The following is a 23,450-nucleotide window of genomic DNA, read 5'->3' as shown; positions in this document are numbered from 1 at the left end:
GAAAGTTTGGGGTAGATTTGAGAATCATAAGCGTAGAGATTGTCAGCTTTTAATCTTTTGCTGGTAACTGAGAAAGAAGTGAAAAAGAAGGGGTGAACCAAGCGATTGCCACTTCACAGTTATGGTGATGTTTTTCTTATGCTTCTTTCCTCTCCTATACCAGTTTCAAATACATATTGATTGTGAAAGGGATACAAATCAACTAAATTATCAACTCTCTTAAAACAAGTGATATGTAGTGTCATGGAAAGAGGATGGGATCTGGGGTCAGAGGACCTTGGTTCAAATCCCAGCCCTATCACTTCCTACCTGTGTGATTTCAGGCAAATTCTCTGGGCTTAAGTTTCTTTATTTGTAAAATGATAAGCTTGGACTAAATGGCCACTGAGATCCTTATTCGAAACATGAGTATTTCACGATTAATACTTAAATTGGGTACATCAACATGCCTCAAACAGCCAAGTCATGGCATTGGTACCTTGTCTTAAATCAATTCCATATAGTTGTAAAGACTGAGATTTGGGTTCATAATAGGCCCTAGAAAGTTGTGTAGTCATATAAGTTTTTAAACATTTACTTTTTTAAAATGCTATTTTATTTTTTTCCAATTACTTGTAAAGATAATTTTTAATATTCATTTAAAAAAATTTGAGTTCCAAAGTTTTCTCCTTTCCTTTTTCCCTCCCCCCTCCCTAAAATGGTAAGCAATTTGATATAGGTTATATATGTGCAACTACATTTCCATATTAGTCATGTTGTGAAAGAAGAAAGACACCAAAAGGAAAAAAAAACCATGAAAAAAATGAAGAAAGTGAAAATAGTATGCTTTAATCTGCATTCAGACTCCATCAGTTCTTTCTCTGGATGTGGATAGCAATTTCCATCATAAGTTATTTGGAATTATCTTGGATTACTGTATTGATGAGAAGAGCTAAATCTTTTATAGTTGATTATCACACCATGTTGCTGTTACTGTGTACAATGTTCTCCTGGTTCTGCTCATTTCACTTAGCATCCATTCATTTAAGTCTTTTTTTTTTGTCATTTAAGTCTTTCTAGGTTTTTCTGAAATCTAAATCTACCTGCTCATCATTTCTTAAGGCACAATATAAATATTTACTTTTAAAGTATCTTGCAATACATTATTATCCCCCACTTATCTAATAGCTAGAGTCCAACAAATGCAATTATCTAGAATGAAATAAAAACTCATAAATGACAGGTAGGAGAAAATTTTTGTCGTTGTTATTCAGTCATTTCAATCATGTCTGACTCTTTGTGACCCTATTTGGGGTTTTCTTGGCAAAGATATTGCAGTGGTTTTCCATTTATTTTTCTAGCTCATTTTATAGAAGAGAAAACTGAAGCAAAAAAAGAGTTAAGTGACTTGCCTGGGGTCACCCAGGTAGTAACTGTCTGAGGCCAGATTTGAACTCAAGAAGAGGAGTCTTCCTGACTCCAGGCCCAGCACTACATACACTATGCCATTTAGCTGCCTGGTAGGAGAAAATAGCAACCATAAAACTCATGAAATTTTGTTTCTTCTCTCTTTTCTTTTTTCTTCCTTTCTCCACTTGTTTGAGACAAGTCCTCCCTATTTCACCTAGACTGGAACTGCAAGAGATACTCATAGGTCAGTCATACTCTGATCAGCATTGAATCTTTGACCTCCTCCATTTTCCAACCTGAACTGGTTTGCCTCTCTTTTGGCAACCTGGAGACTCCCTGTTTCTCAGAGGCTCACCACATTAATGCTGAACCTAGAGCAGACACCTATCAACTCAGTTAACTGAAGCTCAAAATTCCTAGGTTGAGAGACCCTTCAGCCTTGGCCTTTCCAACAGAAGCTATTACAGTTGTGTACCACCATATTGAAACTATTGCTGGAGAATCCCACATCAATTAAAATGAGTAGATTTAGAAGATCTGTTATTTATTTTTCTCTTTCAGTTCTCCTTGTAGTTCATTTGGAGAAATTAAAAGATACTAGGGGAAGGAAAAGGACTATTAGAATTTGACACATTGAGAAGTACCTAAGAAGAGGGAAGAGAGAGCAGAATCACTAGTAGTCTGAGGACATCAAGTGTGGGGAAAATCGGCATATATGACTCAATAGATCCACCAAAAGGTTAAATCAGATCCACTCTACTCTCTTGAATAGTATGAAAGTATGTAATACATTTTCTTAGAATTCATAGACTCCTCAAATTTGAGGGAACCTTGGAGGTCATCTAGTCCAGTGAGGTCAAACTCAAATAGAAACAGAAATCACTAAACCATACACAAGGATCCCTGAAAAGCATATTGATTTTAGAAGACCACATATTAACATTATCTTTATTCTCTTGTATTTTTATTTATTTTGTTAAATAGTTCCCATTACATTTTAATCTGGTTCAGGGACACTTGGGAATGTGGTTAACCACATTCTGATCTAAACACTTCTGATCTAGGCCACCTCTTTATCCAATGGATGACTCCTCTCTACAATATCTCCAATAAATGGCCATTCAACATGATATGCATACCTCCATTGGTGGGAGTCATTACCTCATGAGATGGTCTGTTCTTTGTTAATACATTTCTAATTGTTAATATGTTCTTTCCTATGTTGAATCAAAATCTACCTTCCCTCTAACTTCTATCCATTGGTCCTAGTTTTCCTGACCAGAACCACACATGGTAAGTATACAGTAATCCCTCTTCCATCTAACAACCCTTCAGTAATTTGAAGATGTAATCATTGAGGATCATAGAAGATCATAGGTCTACAGGAAGGGACCTGTTCAAAGTATCTCATTTTACAGATTGGGAAATTGAGGTTTAGAGAGAGAAAATGATTTGCCTAGGGTTCAATAGGGAATAAGTGGAAGCAATAAGACTGATCTCAGCTACACAGACTTCAAAGACCAGTATTCTTTTCACAATATTATATTCTCTTGGATAAATATGTCCAGTTCCTTTAAATGATCTTTATATATTTGTATTCCCTATATGCCTTGTATATTCTAAATGCTTAGTAAATGCTCATTGATTGATTTTGATATAAGAAGGTTTTGAGTCCCTTCATTATCCTAGTTGTCCACTTCTGGACAAACTGATTTGTAATGTCCAGACTAATATGTTGTGTCTAATACTGAACATATGTAGTCCAACCAGTGAAAAATCTAGTATGACTAACATACTCTTTTGTTCTAGCAATGAAGTCTAAGATTGCATTTCTCTTTTTGCCAGTCACTTAACACTAATTACTTATACTGAGCTTGGGATCAATTAAAGCACTCTGGTTTCCCTCCCCACCTCTCTCACCCCCACATTAACTGTTTTGTAGTCATATTTTCCCCATACTAGGCTTACATAACTGATTTTTTGTACCTCAGCATAAGGCTTGACATTTTCCTCATGCGTGTGTGTGTGTGTGTGTAGATGTGTATGTGTATGTATATGTATGTGTATATGTATATGTGTATGTGTACATGTATATGTGTGTGTATATATACATATATACATATATGTGTATATATACACATATACATATGTATACATACATACATGCATATATATATATATATACACACACATATATATATATAGTCTCTACCAGCATTGCTCCTTTATTGGTTTCATGCTAAAGCTCTTCAGCTTTGTTGTGTTGGCTTCATAGTTACTTTCAGGTATAGCTCCATTGAGCTCAAAGTTGTGAAACTTCTCTCTGTTTTCAGCTTTTGATTTCAGCTACAGTCCCCACATGGGAAGGATGAGTTAGCTTTATTGTGCTCTTAAGCCCTAAAGTTCCTTTGCTTCATGTCTTTCAGAAAAAGGCAGAAACCCGAACACCCAATCATTAGACAAGGGGGAAACAACATTCTGAGAGGAGGAAAAATCTTCATGATTTTTTTTTCACACAAGGAGTAGATAATTTCTCAGACCCTTGGATAGAAAGGGCTTTTCTCTCTAGGAGAGAGTCCTTTGTGCCAGATGCCAAGCTCTTTGAAACACAGAGCACTAGTGTACTGTAGGAGGAGCTATAAATCAGTACAACCATTTCATTAAGCAGTTTGGCATTATGCAGATAAAGTGACTAGACTGTCCATTCCCTTCGCACAGAGATTCCATTACTAGAATTTTACCCCAAGGAGGCCACTAATAAGAAGAAAGTCCACATATATGCCAAAATATTTTTAACAAATTTTTTGTGGTAGCAAAGAATTGGAAACAAAGTAAACGCTCATCAGCTGGGGAATGGCTAATCAAATTGTGGTACATGAATGTAACAGAATATTACTGTGCTGTAAGAAACAATGAATGTAATGAATATAGAGAAGCATGGAAAGACATGGATGAACTGATGTGGAGCAAAGCAAGTAGCGCCAAGAAGACAAATACACAATAACTAAAAAATAGAAAATGAAAAGTATAAAGAGTAAGCATGGCGTTAAAGAAGAAATACGAGAAAACACTTTCATCTCATCCCTTTGCAGAAGTGGGAGGTCCAAAGATATGGGACATTGCATAAGTTTTCCAAGTGTGAGTTTCAGTATATTTATCAGTTATGTTGATATTTTCCCTTTCTTATCATTTTCTTTTTTGATTTAAAAAACATGATTTGTTATATGAGATGAATCTCTGGGAGATACTGGGGGATATTGAAAGAAATTATGTGATGTATCAATAAAATCTTATTTAAAACGAACAAAAAGTATATTACCAAGGCCTGCAATGATAGAATACCATAAACTACCAAATCCCTAATAAATTTTTATCTAATTAGATTTAACTCATTCTAGCTATCAAGACCTTTTTGGATCTCATTTTTGTAACAGAATTTATTTGCTGTGATAGCCAGTTTCATGTCTACTACATATTTGGTAAGTGTGATGTAGACAAAAATATTAAGCAGGACAAGACAGCTTTGAAGCATACCATTAGGAACCACCCTCCAAGCTGTTAATGGTCCATCAACAAGCCACCATTTCAACAACCTTTGAATCTAACTATACTTTTATCCAACCTAGACTTCTTTAGCTTGTCCACAAAAATATCATGAAATGCCTTGCTGAAGTCTGGTTGTACTATGCCTGCGGCATTTCCCAATTGACCAGTTTGATAATGCAATCAAAAAGGAAATGAGGTTACACTGCCATGACTTTTTCTTTAGTGAACCACTGCTGATTTCTAATGATTACCTGTTGCCTAAGTGTTCATAAATCATCTCTTTAATAATCCATAATAGCTAGCATTTGTATGGTTGCCTTAAGGCTGGCAAAGTGCTATGTGTGTTATCCCATTTGACCCTCACAACAACTCTGTGAGATAGGTATTATTATTATGCTCATTTTACAGATGCAGAAACTGAGGCTGAGAGGGTGACTTACTCAGGGTCACACAGCTGGTCAGTGTTTGAGGTAGAATTTGAACTCAGTCTTCCTACTTCTCAGTTCAACATTCTATCCATTACACTATCTGTCTCTATTGGTGGTAAGGAATTGGTGTCAATTTCAACATCTTGAAGAATCCATATTAATTTCATAAAGTCATGTTACCTTGCTTATTTTCTATGATTCCTCAAAAATCACCAACAGGGGTTCATCAGTCACAATGGCCAATTCTTTCAGCATCTCAGCAAGTAATTTATCTTGGATATTTATCTTGAATTTACTTAGTGCAGTCAGATGCTCTCCTTCTACCTCCTCACTCTTCTTGGGCTTTAATCCTCTCCTGAACATACTGATTTTACTTTTTTTTTATAGCATATACACAACATTATACTAAGTGCTTGGACAATAGCAGTGAATAGTAGATAGTCTGTATCTGAGTACCCTCAGCCAGGTGGGATGTGTAAGAGGAGAGGGGAGCTCATCTAAAAGAGGGAGAGAAACACCAAAAAAGAAGGTATGAGTGGCTATAAAGCAATAAGAAAGTTTCCTCAAGTCATGTACATAAATCAGTTTATTCACTTTATAATCACAGATCATCTCCACCATTCAGAATGAAATAATTTTATTCTCCATAAAATCTTCCCCAATGCTCTCACTCTCATGGACCTCTCCATTCTCTGTATTTCTTAAGCACATAGTTTACACCACACATAGCATTTGAGAATAATGTGATTTTTAATTCTTCATATGTATCAGAACAGTCTTGTCTTGGTAAACATGTATGCTTCTTTAGGCTGGAGACTGTGCCTTCTAATTATCCGTATCTCTCATAGTACCTAGCACAGTGATAAGTAATAGATTACAATGGACACCTGTTAGCTGACTAAAGAAGAAAAGTAGCATAGTGTAGTAGGAAGCATATTTAATTGGCAATCAGGAGCCTTGGGCTCTAGTCTCAGGTCTGCCATTACATTAGCTATGTGATATTGGGTAAATGACTTTATTTCTCTGGATATTAACTTCCTCATCAGCAAAATGAGACAGGTACACTTAATGATTTCTGAGGTCCCTTTGAAACCTAATACTCTACAAAAAGGGGTTATATTATCAATGAAAACTAATTTGAAAGATACCCAATACATGGCTCTGAATATGGTAGGCATGCACTATGTATCTGTCGACTAATTGTAGAAAGATCTCCAAGTAGAAACATAGGTAGACCCCACTTTGTTGTGGTGTTGCATTTTGCTGCTACTCTCATTTGGCATGCTTAATAAAGATCTATACTTCACTTCTCACTTTACCCATTCATTCAACCATTTCTGCTGATGTCCAAAAGCAACAGTGCATGTACAGTCAGGATACAGCAAGTGAGCACTCAGGATATAGATGTCAGTGTCCTACAATCTGACCACAAGGGTCCCAAAACCTCTGACACAGGTGTACAGGGTGTTGATCAGAAAAGTTCCATGATCAATTTGATCTCTCTCCTTAAAGAATATGGACATATCTGTTGGCAGCTTGTTAAAAGGACAAAAAAAAAATAGCTTCTGGGTCCAGTTACTGAGGTTGCCTGCCATTTTTTAACTATGACTCTGAGAATGTCAAGCTTCTGTTGCAGAAAGCTACTGCTCTATGCTTGCCTGTAAAGAGAGTTGACAAACAGTTGTATCCACACCCCACACACCTTGAATAAGGTGCCAATGGGAATGTCTATATGGTATGGCAGGAGAAATATGATCATCAGGTTGATCAATATCTTCCCTGATCACCTGCCTCACCTTACACAGACATGTATGAAAAAACAGGGAATAGTTCAGAAGGTATGGTCAAGGACACAGCTGTTACTGAATATGTGATACAGTCATCACTGCCCAAACCTTTTGATATTCTCTGGGCCCAAATAAGAGCTCAGGCAGTGCTAATCAAAGCCCAATACACAAAACAAAAATCAACAAAGAGAAACACAGAAGCACGCAAGAAAAGCCATCCAGGAACAATAGAGCCCTACATTCAAATCTCTTTTGCCATGATATCTCAATTACCTCACTATTTCTTCTTCCTTCAACTATATATTCTTGTACAACAGCAGTAGAATGAACATTTCTAATAGACAACATCCCAGAAGTTCTTCTCCTCCATAATTTTCTCTGCTGCCAACAGGCAGTATTAGAGTTAGAGAAAGCTTGATGCAGTCATCAAGTCTCCTGCCTGCACCTACTTTTTGGCACTTGAACAGTTCATCTGCTCTGGTCAGCGCTGTAGCAATAGGGAATGAGCAATCAAGATACAGGGAGTGCAAAGATAATAAGAAACCTCTTAGTTCTCTTTAATGAGCTCAAGTTAACAGGCCCACATGAACTACAACACAAAAAGAGCTGACTGATGTCAATGATTTTTGAATATGGAGAATGGGAGGGACATCACAGAACTGGAGTCAGGTAAATATTTTCCCCAGTTTTTAAAAGAAGAAAGAGATTAGTTCTTTAAACTGTAGTAAACTAGTGAGTTTACTTTTATTTCTAGGATAATGGGTGCCTGATACATATAAGGACCCCACCAACTTGCTAGATGGTATCTTTGCAAGGCTAGGGAACTCTTCCTTGCTAGGAAGAATTGTGATAATTAGAACATGCATGGACATTCAATAATTGACTCTTGTTGGCCTACCACATGGTTGGAAGGAGCTTTTTTCCATAGACTATGTAGCTGGGACTGTCACTGTCTTCAAAAGGGTCTGAGTCAGCTCCAATTTTCTCTTTGCTGTATTTGTACTTGGGGGAGTAACTCTTTCACATTGCTCCAGTAAGAGAAACATGTTATAATAAGAGTAAGAGCCATGGGGCCTTCCTTTCCTGAAGTCAGATGATCCCCAAGAAATTAGCCTAGGTCCTTAAGCCTTTTCATTCATTCTTTTCCATTCTAGGTGCTTGCAGTAAAGACTAATTTTGAGAGTCTCAAAATTAGGAGAGTGAGCCCCAGGAATCTGAGTGTCAGAAACCACAGCACTGATGCCTTGAGAAGTCAGGATCTATAAGCCATCTACCCCAGCCCAATAGAAGGATTCATCTGGCATCTTCAGACAATAACTTGGTGAGACCAATGCTGTATATCAACTGTATAAATTGTGAGTCCAATGCTCCTCTCAGAGATCCAGTGGTATAAGGAAATTATTATCTTGACATGTTAGTTTGTTCTTGCTATGCTGCAAAGTAAAATTCACTATGTAAAATCAAATCAGTATTAAGTGTAACTGGGGTTTAGTCACTCACACGGGGTGAACACAGCCAGTGGAGGCTGGAGGCAGTGGCAGAGGAAAAAGACCCCTGACAATCCTCTCAGGATACCCTAGAACCCTAAGAGGAAATGTAGCTGGCATGGCCCCTGGGAAAGTGGGGCCAGAGCACACAGAGCACACAGTCTAAAGACTGGCATTTTCTGAATCCTCATCCTCCTTGGTCTTTCTGCAGTCTGCAGCACTGTTGGCCACCCTTCATAACCTAGCCCTTCCTGTCTTTCCAGCCTTCTTACACTTCACTCCTCTCCATGAACCCTATCATCCATCTACGCTGGTCTCCTTGCTGTTCCTCACACACAGCTCTCCACTCCTCACCTCCATTCATTCTCACTGGCTCTTCTGTATAACTGGAATACTGTACCTCCTCACATCTGCCCCAACTGACTTCAAGATTCAGCCAAACTCTATCTTCTGCAGGAAGTCTTCTTCCCCCCCCCCCACCCCCGGTCCAGTATATTCTTTCTAATATTATCTTCTATTTATACTGTGTGCACCTTGTATGTACATAGTTATTTGCATGTTGTCTTCCCCATTAGAATGCAAGCTCTTTGACTATGCTTCTGGACTGACTGATTGACTGACTGACCACATCACCTAGATACTCTTTCGTCAGTTTCTGTGACTCTGCCTTCTTCTGGTTTTCCTTCTGTCTCTCCAAATTCTCAGTCTCCTTTTTTGGTTCATCATCCATTTCCCACATTCTAAATGTGAATATCTCCTAAGTTTTTGTCCTGGGCCAGCTTCTCTTCTCTATATTCCTTCCCTTAGTGGTTTCATCTGCACCCATGAGTTCATTCATCTTCTCTATGCAGAAACTGCCCAGATCCAGGTATCTGGGCCTAATCTTTCCCTTGAAATCTTATCCTGCAACTCCTTCTGGCTGCTGGATGTCCTACTTGGATGTCCTACAAAAATATCAAACTCAAAATGTCTAAAACTAAACTCATTTTCTTCTCTACCTAAACCTGTCCTTCCAAACTTGTTTATTTCTGTTGAGCACACCTCATCCTCCCATTCACCCAGGTTCAAAACCTCATAGTTATCTTTGAGTATTCATTCTCCTTCATCTCCCTTCCCTCCCCAATCCAATCAGTTGACATTTTCTGTCATCTACCTCTGTAACATCTCTTACATCTATACCCAGACCTCCACTGTCACTACCGCAGGCTAGTCCAGGCCCATATCACTTCACTTGTTACCTGTCACCTGAACTTTTTAATAGATTCCTAATTAGTTTTCCAGCTTCCAATTTCTGTCCTTCTCCAGTTCATTCTTAATTTGCCCTTCATTTGCCCAAAATAATCAAAGATAGAGAACTGGAAGCAGCTCCACAGGCAGCTTTTCTAAATCCTCATTTTACAGAAGAAACTGGTAGAGGTTGTTACTTACTCAAGACTACACAGATAATAATAAAGTGAAGATCTGAACCCAGTGCCTCTGACTCCAAATCCAATAGCTTTTCTGCTATGCTATACTGAATCTCTTTTCCTAAACCTAAAGGTTTAACCATATCACTCTGCAGAAAAATCTTCAATGGCTCCCTATTATCTCTAGAATAAGATACAAACTCCTTAGCCTGTATTTAAAACGTTCCACAATTTGGATCCAATTTACCTTTTAAGCAAGTCACATTTTGCATTACTTTCCTTCAGAAACTCTGTATTCCAACCTTGCTTGACTATTAACTGTTTCCTAAACTAAATACACTATCTCCTACCTCCAAGCATTTGCAGACTAGTCCCCATGTCTGGAACACATTCTTTTTTAGTCTCTGCCCTTCAGAATCCTTATCTTTCTTCAAGACTTATCTTGGATGCTACCACTTCTATGTAAGTTTCCTTGATCTCCTCAGATATATTTCTATAGTAATATGGATAGCTCTCCTTTGACCCTATCTTGTATTATTTTTATCTGTACATATGTCTTATTATCTCCCTCCTCCCTAAGTAGAATGTAAACTCCTGGATTATGTAATTTTTACTTATACCATTCTCAGAAAAAATGTGGCATAGTGGCCAGTGTGCTGAGTTTCAATTCAGGTAGATCTGAGCTCAAATCCAATAGGGAATTGCCCATGCTGACAAAGATTTTTAATGGTCTCAGTGCGTCATAAATGGTAGGTGCTATATACGTACATACATATATATACACATATATATAAACTGTAAATTCTAAAATACATTAATAAACATAATTCATATATGAATAATAATTTAATGTTAGTAAAGGGATGACTTGTGAGCATTTAGAAAGGAGAGTGATGATCAGTAAGAAAAAGCAAAAATTAAAAAAACAAAACAAAACAGTTTATACCAGGCAAATGTAATCAGGAAGATGCTATAGATACGGTATTCCTAGACTTTAGCATGGCATTTGATAAGGTCAGTTATGATATCCTAGCGACCATGATAGAGAAATGATAGTACTATAAGGGAATTAGGTACTAGATAAATGATTGAATCCAACCAGTAGTGATTAATAGATAAATGTTGAACTGGAGTACCCCAGGAATTTGTCCTTGGTCCTGTTTTGTAAAATCAATCAATCATTGATTTTATATATATGTGTGTGTTTGTGCATGCATGTATACACACACACACACACACACACACACATATATGTGTGTGTGGTTGTGGTTTGTCCTTTGTTCTCAAAGAGGACCATGACAGATATAGATCAGGATGACTGGAGATGGCCCAAGATACAGTGGAGACCTTGGCTCTTTTAAGCTAAGGTCTTTTCAAGTTCTCACTTTGAGTGAGGCAACGCCCAGTCATTGAATAGGCCTCTACACTCATATACATATATATGTAAAATCAATGTCTGATTAATCCAAAGGGGGCATGCTTATCAAATCTACAATGACACAAAGATGGGAGGGGTAGCTAAGAGGTTGAATGACAAAATCAGAATACAAAAAGATCTTAACAGTATAGTATGGTGTGCTGACTATAAAGATAAAATTCAAAGAGGAATATTAACTGCCTAAGTACTGAATGAAGGAGGAATATCTATGTAACAATTGATGTGAAAGAGATCTAGAGTTTTTAGTAGACTACAATGAATCAACAATGTAACATTTTAGTCCCACAAAATGATTCAATTGTAAATTGCATTAAGAAAAGCAAGAAAATAATATATACAATGATTACAACAACATAAATGGAAAGAATAACCACAAAAAAGAAAGCGAATAGTACAATTACAGATAGTGACTTAAAAAGTTTGGTCCTGTTGAAAAAAACCTGAGAAAATATACTTTCTTCTCTTTTTCAGGGGAGGTGAGGTATGGAATTTATATATATGTATATGTGTGTATATACACATATACACACACACACACATACATATATATACATATATATTATCTGATTCAACAGATGTGTTGGTTTTTCTGAACTGCTTTTTTTTTTTTAGTTTTTTTTTTTTTTTAGTTATTCTGTTACCAGGGAGGGCTAGCTAGGAAAGGGACAGGGAAGGCCTGTATTTGAAAATGAAAGTAATGTCAAACCAAATATCAATTGTGCCTTTTTTTTTTAATAGAGAGACGCAATGTTTAGAATAGGGAGGCAATCGTCCTTCAGTTCTCTGCCCTGGTCAGATCACATGTGGCATATTGTTTTTAGTTCTGGCATCATACTTTAAGGACCTTGGCAAATTGGAGCCCTTCAAAAGGAGGGTGACCAGAATAGGGGAAGGGCTAGAGACCATACCATATGGAAATCAGTTCTAAACAAATTATGGTATAAAGGTGGAACAGGATACTGTTGTGCCATAAGAAATGATGAAAGAGATGGTTGCAAAGATACCTGGGAAGATTTGTATGAACTGATAGAGTGAAGTGAGTGGAACCGTAACAACTTGTACTTTAAGAACATTGGAAAAATGATCAACTATGAAAGACTTGAGAGCTCTGATCAACACAATGACCAACCACAATTGCAGAAGCATGCTACCATCTTCCTGCCAGAGAGGTGATGGACAATCAGGTATAGAATGAGATATGGACAACATGGGAATTTTTTTTTTTGCTTGACTATACATATTTATTATAAATATTTTATTTGTATTTTTCAGTGAAGGAAGTGGTAAGGGGAGAAAGTAGATTTTTATTAATTAAAAAAATTATTAAAAAAAATAAAAGATAGGCCCACCCTGAAAAAACATTAGCTTAACAAATTGGGGGTGTTTAGCTAGAGGAAGAGAAGCTTTGGGAATAGAAGAACTTGAACACTGACTTTAAGTAGGGATTAGACTCATTCCTCCTGCTCCAGAGTAAATAACTAGGAATAATGTCGATGTTTCAGAGGCAGATTTCTTTTTTTTTTTTTAAGGCAATTGGGGTTAAGTGACTTGCCCAAGGTCACACAGCTCATAAGTATCAAGTGTTTGGTCTGAAGCCGGATTTGAACTCAGGTCCTCCTGACTTCAGGGCCAGTGCTCTATCCACTGTACCACCTAGCTGCCCCTCAGAGGCAGATTTCAATGAATAAAAACCTTCCTCACAATTAGAACCTTTCATCAGTGTAATGAAATCACTGTCACAAGGACCCACATGTACAAAAATATTTATAGCAGCACTTTTTGTGGTGGCAAACAATTGGAAATTGAGGGGATGCCTATCAATTGGGGAATGGCTGAACAAGTTGTGGTATATTATGGAATAATAATGTTCTATCAGAAATGATGAGCTGGTGGATTTCAAAAACACCTGGAGTTACATGAACTGATGCTGAGTGAAGTGAGCCGAACCAGGAGAACATTATACATAGTGACAGCAACGTTATATGAAGACCAACTTTGATAGACTTAGCTCTTCTCAGTAATACAATGATCTAACACAATTCCAAAAGATTCATGATGGAAAATGCTATCCACATCCAGAGAAAGAACTGTGGAGTCTGAATGCAGATCGAAGCATACTATTTTCTCTTTTTTTTTTCCTTTCTTATGGTTTTTCTCTTTTGTTCTGATTCTGCTTTCACAACATGACTAATATGGAAATATGTTTAGTATGATTGTACATGTATTGCCTATATCAGATTGCATGCCTTCTTGGGGGGCAGGGGGAGGAGGGAGAAAAATTTTTGAAACTCAAAATCTTATAAAAGTGAATGTTGAAAACTAAAAATAAACAAATTTGAAAATGAAAAAAAAAAGAAATCACTGTCACAGACAGTGGATTCCTTACCACTAAAGATCTTTGAAGGAGGGACTAGATGACCACCAACTGGATATATTGTAGAGGTATTTCTCTTTTGTTATGGCCATACTACTTGACCTCTGAGCACCTGTTATTCTGTGAGTGCACAGCCAGGATATAGGGAGTGTGAAGTCACAATTGTGGAAGAGGACCATCACCAACTTTAGGGTCAGAAGTCTTAGATTCAAATTATGGCTCTGCCATTTATTAACTATTTGACCTTGGGCAAGGGCCTTAAAGTGCCAACTAGGTGGCATAGTGGGTAGAGTGCTGAGTCTGGAGTCAGGAAGACTCATCTTTCTGAGTTCAAATCTGGCCTCACACACTTAGTAGCTATGTGACCCTGGGCTAGTCACTTAACCCTGCTGGCTTCAGTTTTCTTATCTGTAAAATGAGCTGGAGAAAGAAATACAATTCCAGTATCTTTGCCAAGAAAACTCCAAATGGGGTCACAACTGAACAAAAACAAGAAAAGGTCCTTAATTCTGTCTCTAGGCCTGTTTTCTCATCTCTGAAAGGAGGGGGTTGGACCAGATGACCTCTAAAGCCCTTCTAACCCTAGATCTATGATTCTATTCGGAACAGTCTTAAGTAAGTCCCCACCTGGATATAAATAGAAAGCAAGAAATCAATCAAATAATAAATAAGCATTTAAAGGCTAGACAGTGTGTTAGGCCTTGGGGATTCACACACAAAAATGAAATAGTCTTTGCTCTCAAGGAGCTTACATTCTGTCAGGTGAAATAACATATACACATATAACTAAATACAAAAGAGAAGTGAAAGAGTGGGAGGGACTAGAAAGCTAACTGATTGATGGACTCAAGAAAGGCCTCATGTAAAAGGTGGCACTTAAACCTAGCACTGAAGGAAACCAGGGATTCTGTGCAATTCTGTGTTTTTTTGTTTTTTGTTTTGGCTAGGCAATGGGGTTAAGTGACTTACCCAGGGTCACACAGCTAGTAAGTGTCAAGTGTCTGAGGTCAAATTTGAACTCAGGTCCTCCTGACCGCAGTGCCGGTGCCACCTAGCTGCCCCGATTCTGTGCAATTCTGCACCAAATGTTGGAGAATGCTTGATATTCTGGTAGTTAGGTCATCATCTTTTATCTTAAGTAAACTTGACCTAATTTTCTAAGACTGTCTTATTTAACAATTCTATTAAATACTTTTGGCTAGTATGATTTAATTATACTTACAGGATACATGAATTGTGCAGTCAGGATTTTGCCCTAGAGCAATTTGCTTTAAGATGATGTATTTAGAAGAACTGTGATTAAAAATAGGAATAAAAAGTTGTAGATCTATATTTACTTGGTTTTCTCAATGCTTCAAAAATTAAGCACACAATAAAGTATTTTCAAAATAAATAAGCATTTAAAAATAAGGATCACTTGCAAATGTTTACTTTCAATGTAATTCTCTACTATCTAACGGTAAAATAAGTACCTAGGTACTTTCTACAAGCAATTTATTTAGGCCATAAAAAGTATAGAATCTTTGCCTTTACTTTGTGTTATTTTTTAGAATTAAAAAAAAAGTAGATGCCATTTCCTCTTCATGATATAGTACAATTAGCAATGCAGTATTAGAAACCAAATAAGATGGTTTCACTGTCATCAGTCATGACAGTAGATCACAATAAAAATGCTAGTAGATCTGTACCATTTAACATCTATCTATTGTCCTCTTTCCTAATCCTTTGCAATTAGTGTTGGTCATAAGCCTTATCTGTCTCTATGTGGCCTCCTTGCCAATGCTTACCAACAATATTGAAAAGCAAGGTGATCAAGATGCTCCACGAAACAATGTCTTATATTCCACAGGCATTCAAGGATTGATTTTCACCCATCAGAAAGGAACAGGAAGATTGTTGCCAACAATTCTCAACAGCATATTAAATGATTGTAACAAATAACTTTGCAAGCATCTATCTCCCCTTACTTTATCTGAGTATAAATTAGCATCAATCAAAAATCCATCTCTGTTGATATATCAATAAATCTGAAACAATAATTGCATGTGCATAGGAGACACCTTGTTGGAATAGAATCCTTAAAACTATTTTTATACAATCAAGTTAAATGTTCTTTTGTAATCAACATACAGGAGGTATCTTTTATTCTTTACACTCTTTGATCAATTGGAAAACAGTGAAGATTTGATAGAAAAATATCTGTGAAAATCTGCCTGTATCCTTCTTGTTTTCATCAAAGATATATTGAATGAATAGCTCATATTCATGGCAACATGAGCAAACAGCACAAAAAAACTCAAGACTATAGAATCTTACTTTGGTGACAAAGAAGATCAAAACATACAACCAGAAGAAGACAACAAAGTCAAAGCTCTTACGTCCAAAATCTCCAAGAAAAATATGAATTGGTTCCAGGCCATGGAAGAGCTCAAAAAGGCTTTTGAGAAGCAAGTAAGAGAAGTAGAGGAAAAATTGGGAAGAGAAATAAGAGTGATGCAAGAAAATCATGAAAAATAAGTCAACAGCTTACTAAAGGAAACCCAAAAAAATACTGAAGAAAATAACCCCTTAAAAATAGGCTAACCCAAATGGCAAAAGAGGTCCAAAAAGCCAATGAGGAGAAGAATGCCTTAAGAAGCAGAATTGGCCAAATGGAAAAGGAGGTACAAAAGCTCACTGGAAAATAATTCCTTAAAAATTAGAATGGAGCAAATAGAAGCTAATGACTCTGTGAGAAATCAAGAAATTATAAAACAAAACCAAAAAAATGAAAAAAAAAATGAAGACAATGTGAAATAACTCATTGGAAAAACAAAAAAACAGAATGATGAAAAGGCAATTCATTTTTCTTTGTAATTGCTTCTGGATAATACAGGAGTCCCTGAAAGGAGCATGATGCCGTGCATTTTGGAAATTGTAAGAAAATGTAGACCTTGGATTGCATACAGAAAATCTCCAAAATGTCGAATGTAGTAGAATTTAGTCTGGAATTCCTGGATTCCATTAAGTCATGATATCATTTGAGAAGACTTATAAAAACTTCTTTTCAGGAGTCAGAGTGAAAAGATCTAACTCAATTCCTTTTCAGAATACTATTTTATCAGCCACAAAATGTTTATCAGGGTCTTGAGTACATCACGTTAACCACTGTGGCCAATTTTTTGTGGAGCCAATGGAACTGACTTAATGGAATCCAGGAATTCCAGACTAAATTCTACTACATTTGACATTTTGGAGATTTTCTGTATGCAATCCAAGGTCTACATTTTCTTACAATTTCCAAAATGCATGGCATCATGCTCCTTTCAGGGAGTCTTGTATTATCCAGAAGCAATTACAAAGAAAAACGAATTACCTTTTCGTCATTCTGTCTATTCAGGGCCTTAGCAATACGGACTGACAATGAGCTGACAATTATTTGCAATCCATTCTCAGTTAATTTCACTATAAATTGAACTTTAGGACTGCTGACAAATAAAATATATTATTCATCCAGAGCTGTTCTCTTTGGGGCTACAGATCTCTAATCTATTCCATTAGCATCCATGATCAAGCTAAGAAGTTGGGAATTGATTTATGTAATAGTTACCCTGCTACAATAATTAATTAGACAAATAATACTTCAGTGGAGCTTTGAAAAGGAATGGTTTTCAGGGCTATCTGATAAAATATAGAACTTGAAAAAGAAAATTGTGATCCAAAATCCCAAAGGTATCCAAGCATATATTCAACTTACTTATTTTCATATGAGCACTTAACTCAGGCATCTCTCATTGTATCTCAGATCCAGCACTTTCTTTTTAGAGAAAAAAGGCTCAGAAATGTATCCTCAACTCTTTAGCAATAGAGAAAAATGCCATGATTTTGAAATATCAAAGCCAGAAATACAATTATAGAAGGTTAGAGCTGTAAGTGATATTAAGGATCACCTAATCCAAACCTTGATTTGACAGAAGAAGAAACTGAGGCCAAGGAAGTTTGCCACCACTTATCCAGGAAATATTTTCAGGTAACAGGAATTGTCGATGTCTTGACCAGAGAAGTGACTAATATAGGCATTTCAATCCTATGGAGGAAATACTTTTGTGGCATTCCTCCAAATTACCCCACACAGACAAGTTTCTTGCTCTGCTTTTGCCAAAGGTTGCCCCTTCTGTGTTTTGCCTATTTTACTAAACCTTTTCTGATAATGCTTCCCTAGATCATCCTAGGCAGCTAGGTAGTGCAATGGGATAGAATGCTAGGCCTGGAGTCAGGAAAACCTGAGTTCAAGTTCAACCTCAGACACTTACTAGCTGTGTGATCCTGGGTAGAGGAGAAGAGAGGATGACTCCCTTCCCTTCCCCTCCCCTCCTCTCCTTTTCCCTTACCTGAAGGTGTTCTGCCCAAAGCAAGGTAAATTTTGATGGCTGAAAGCTACCTAGTTACCTTGGGGTTTACTGGCTAGATTTCTTTCTCAAAGACCAAGTCTTAAATCCAATTCACTCTGGATCTTATGAATTGGACAATAAGTCCCTGCTCAAGCACCACTTAGTGGTTATTTTTTGGGTCCTCCTGGCTCAGAGTGGATGTCAGTAGCAACTGTTTCTCTTTTGGCCAGCAATCCTGAGGGTCTTCCCCTCTCAGTTTGATTTTTTTTTTTAATTAAAGGAGACATCCCTTGACTTGCTTCTTAAAGAGACCTATTCATTCAATTGGTATTGCCTCACTCAAAGTGGCCCTTTGCTTAAAAGGGCCAAGGTCTCTCACTGCATCCTGGGCCATCTCCAGTCTCATCCTGATAGATATCTGGCCAATGGACCCTGATGGATCTGGAGAAGAAAGTGAGGTTGGTGACTTTGCACAGCCCTCTCTCATTCAAATAAAAGTCGATTGCAAATCATGTCATCATCTCCCTGATGTCATGGTCCTCTTTGAGAACAAAGGACAAACCACAATCACATGACCCTGAGTAAGTTACTTAACCCTGTTTGCCTCAGTTTCCTCATTAGTAAAATGAGCTGGAGAAGGAAATGGGAAACCACTCCAGTATCTTTGCCAAGTAAACCCCAAATGGGGTCACAAAGAGTCAGATATGAATGAAATGATGGAACAACAGAGCATCCTAACCCTAATGCTCAGTCTCCCAGTTTTTAACCCTTTGTTGCTCTGCCTCCTCTATCAGTTCACGAGAAGAAGTAGCCTCCCTGATCAAACACAAGTTAAATTGCCCATCAAGGGCCTGGCATGGTTCTGGAATACTTGCCCTATGTATGGATCATCATCTGAAGGTCATCAGATGAAGGACGGACAGTTAATCACAGGACCCTAGAGTGTTCAAGCTGGAAAGGACATTAGAGATCATCCAGTCATACAAACATAGAATGGTTCAGCTTTAAGGAAACTTAGAGATCATCTAGTCTAGTGCCCTTATTTTTTTCTTGTGAAAACTAGGGAGAAGTGACTTACCCAAGGTCATATATCTAGCGGGTAAGAAAGCAAGGATAACTAGCTCTTAGCTGATAGTCTATATTTCATTATACCACATGTCATACTCTATAGCATAATCTAAATTGGTCTTTTCAAATAGCATAGCCAAACTAACCATTTTACTTCTTCCAGGAGTCCTTTTCAAAAAAGCCATTTATCTGTCAGATTGATAAATTCTAAATTAATTAGTCTAAATTAATTGGTGGTATAATGGTTCTGTGGGAGTGACTCATACTCTAAAATTCTTGGGTATACAATGGGAGGAGAGAGCAGATGGCCACCGTGAGTAAATCTGATGATGAAAAGGAAGAGTGGAAGGAAAAAATAAATAGGAAAAAAATGAATCTGCTGAAGCTTTTGGAAATCATATACTGAGGATGGTGGACAGGAAAATTTTTCCATAGAATCACATCTAGGGCTGGAAAGGACCTGAGATGCCATCTAGTCCAATCCCATCCTTGAACAGATGAAGAAACTGAGGGCCAGGGAAGCTAAGAGACTAAAGGACTCACAGGTAGTATCAGGTGGGATTTAGGTTGAGGTCCTCTGACTTAAGAGGCAATGTTCCACAGTCAGTCCTCCAGTTGGCAAGTTCCCCCTGGGACCTCCATTTGAGGAAGTATCCATGTCAGCCATGCTCACTTCTAATGCAGCTCAGCTCCTGATGCTCTGGACTCATTCCCCTCTGCCCCAGCTAGAGACACTGCCATCCCTGAGGTCTCCTTCCCTGATTGTAGAGTTCTTCCCTGGAACATCCACTTGAGGAAGTATTCCAGCCATGTTTACTTCTAACCTGACTTAGTTTCTGACTTTTCTGCCTTGGCTCCCCTCTTGTTCCACCTTTTTTCAGCTTCCTTTTACTGTTGTCTTCCCCATTAGTATGTAAGAAACTTGAGAGTAAAGATTCTCTTTTTGATTATACTTTACTTAAATTCCTAATGCTCAGCACATAGTAGACACTTAATAAATACTTTCCCACCATTGTTCCATAAGAAACTGATGAGCAGGCAGACTTCAGAAAAACCTGGGAAGACTTACAGGAACTGATGCTGAATGAAGTGAGCAGAACCAGGAGAACATTGTACACAGTAACACCCATGTTGTGCGATGACTAATATTAATAGACTTAGCTCTTCTGAGTAATGCAAGGATCTAAGACATTCCAAAAGACTTATGATGGAAAATGCTATCCACATCTAGAAAAAGAACTATGGAGTCTGAACGCAGATCCAAGCATACTATCTGCTCTCTCTCCCTTTCTTTTTTGTTTCTTCTTTCTTGTGGTTCTTCTCATTGGTTCTTATTCTTTTTTGTGACATGACTAATGTGAAAATATGTTTAACATGAATGTATATGTAGAACCTATACCAGCATGCCATCTTGGGGTGGGGGGAGAGAAAGAGGGGGAGAAAATTTGGAACTCAAAATCTTATGGAAGTGAATGTTAAAAACTAAAAATAAATTAATAAAAAAAGAAAGAAAGAAATATATGTTCCGCCCTATTATTTGCATTTTCTTGATGTGGAATCATCATCACTAAATGTTTATTGATCATTGAATGTGTGCAGGATAGTATGTTAAGCACCTGGTATATAATGATTTAAAGACCCTACCCTCAAAGCACTTACTATCCAGCTGGAAAGACAGGAAAAAAAATATATAAAAGGGTGATTAACAATTAAATATAGCATAAGTTAAGTAGCAAATAAATAGGAGAGACAATAAGTTAACATCTCCCCTGCAGAAAGGCTAGGGCAGTTAAGAAAGGCCTGATGGGGGAGGTAAGGCTTTGTTGGAGCACTCTTTTAGTTCAGGTTCAATTTTGGGACAAAATGAGGCACTTGTAAGTCATCAAGGAGGTTTTCTTTGCCTTGACACAGCAAGGATATGCAGCAAGGATGCAGTGGTACTTATCTTCAGGTTTTGAAGACACAGTTGATCAGCTGGGTGGCATGGTGGGTAGAGCACTGGGCCTGGAGTCATGAAGATCTGAGTTCAAATCCAGCCACAGACATTTACTAGCTGTATGACCCTGGCCAAGTCACTTAACCTATTTGGCTCAGTTTCCTTTTCTGCAAAATGGAGGTAATAATAGCACCTACCTCTGTAGGTAGAATTGTGAGAATCAAATGATATAATGCTTGTAAAGTACTTAGCATAGTTTCCAGTACATAGTAGGTGCTATGTGATAGCTATTATTATCATTATCATTATTATTAAGTCTTCAGAATATAGTGACTCTCATGGTCTGAGAGGACAAGTTACAGAGTGGTTGGGACTTCATTGAACCTCTAGATGACCAGGAAGTTACATCAAGGAAGCTGAGGCTAGCCAGATCCCTGGGGACAGTTTTGTCTTCTTTTAGGTAAAGCCTCCCCATGTTTTGGGTGGGAGAAAAAAGTTGCATCAGAGAAATGCTAGTTCAGGTTTGAACTGAGTCTCAAGGAGGGATAGAACTTTGAGAGAAGCAAGGGCAATGGCCATCTTAGGTAGAGGGAATATTACAAGCAAACCATAAAATGGTCAGGGAGAAATTAGTAGACCAGTTTAGGGAGAGCCAAGTGAGAGAGAAGGTAATTTGGTATAATGGAATTGATGGGGTCATGGGACCCAAACCCCTAAAAGGAAAAGACCATGTCTTTTAAAGCAACCCAGTCCCTGAATTTTCCCATGCATTTCAGTAGCCCAGATGCTTGGCCACCAATATATTGCAGTGTGGGGTACGAGGAATCCCAGAATGCAAGGGAATAGGGTGGGTCTGCTTCAAAAGAATTCAACCACTCAAGCCTTCTTTCAGTCAGAGTAGTGAGGTTTATTATACACTGACTGGGTCAGTGAGATTCTAAGAATCTGCACAATTTAATGGGGGTAAGATTGGTGTTTTTATACAGAAAAAGACTGAGAAAATTTGGAAGGGATTAAGGAGTAGCAAGTAGCCTGGAGTGGTCTAGAGGTAACAGAGAGGGGGTCTAGATAGGATTCAGGAGTGTCAAGTAAGCTAATTAGGTGATCAAGGTGGGCTAGGGTGGGAGAATGGAGAGGAACAGTATGAGATAAGGCTTAGGTTCCACTGTATGTAGTAGTAATGGGCCTTATAATAGATAACATATTCTGGATGTCCTCATTTTACCAAATGATGGTACTTAGACCTAAAGAGATTGGATTTCTACCCAAAGGTAATATTGTAGAAGAATCAGGCCAGAATCCAAGACTCCTAGCTCCTAGTCCTGTCTACCTGCAGCTTTACCAAACTTCAGATAATAAACTCCAAGGGGCAAATAAATGTTTCCATGTTGCTGAATGAAACTCAGAGGGGAACAGAGGATGTGGAGCCCAATTGGGCAGCCTCCCTCCATATTTTCCTGCACGTACCTCATGAGATTTCCTAGGAGAAATGTAATAATATTCTTAATAATGTAACATACTTAGCTAATGGTCAAGCTTGGCTACAGAGAAGAGAGAAAATGTACGTTTTCTCCTTTGCAGAGGTGGGGAACTGTGGGTATGAGACTTGGTATAAACTGTGGGACTATATTGTTATATTATTTTTACTGAACTGCCTTTCTACCCCACCTGTTTCCTCTTTATTCTTCTTAACAAGAGACAGCCCATTGGGTAGGAGATGGGGGAAAGGGCATATTCAAGAATGAAGGTGATAAAAAAAAACCAAAAGATACAATACAAATTTGCTTTTAAAAGAACATAGTCCTCTTCCTGCCTTTGGGACAGAAGTGTTGTGTTGGACTCCTCAACTTAGGGAGTCATTCTGCGGGGTAGGTTTAAGTAGTCTGTAAATGCTCAGGCCTAGTTCAGCAAAACTAATATTCTTAGCTTGAATGAGTCATTACAAAGTGGGCAGGGCATAATTTTTAGCAGGGAAGAAAAGGGAGAGAAGTGAGCCTGGTAGGTACAGATAGGAAATGATATAACTGGACCGTTCTGCAGTTATTTTCCTTTGTTTCCCTTTTTCTGCTTCTTTGGAAATATTAAACACACAAACCATTCTTATTCTTTAAAATTGTAAAATGTATCAACTTAAGCTATCTATTGAGGAAAGAAGGAGATAATCTCTTTGGTGAGGGAGAAAATCAAAGCAGTGATTCTGGGGGAAAATGAAAAGAAATGA

The sequence above is a fragment of the Vombatus ursinus genome, unplaced genomic scaffold, assembly GCF_900497805.2.
Source record: "Vombatus ursinus unplaced genomic scaffold, bare-nosed wombat genome assembly UNPS02010548.1, whole genome shotgun sequence".
Lineage (NCBI taxonomy): Eukaryota > Metazoa > Chordata > Mammalia > Diprotodontia > Vombatidae > Vombatus > Vombatus ursinus.
The sequence above is the reverse complement of the archived record's forward strand: the minus strand, read 5'-3'. Positions refer to the sequence as shown.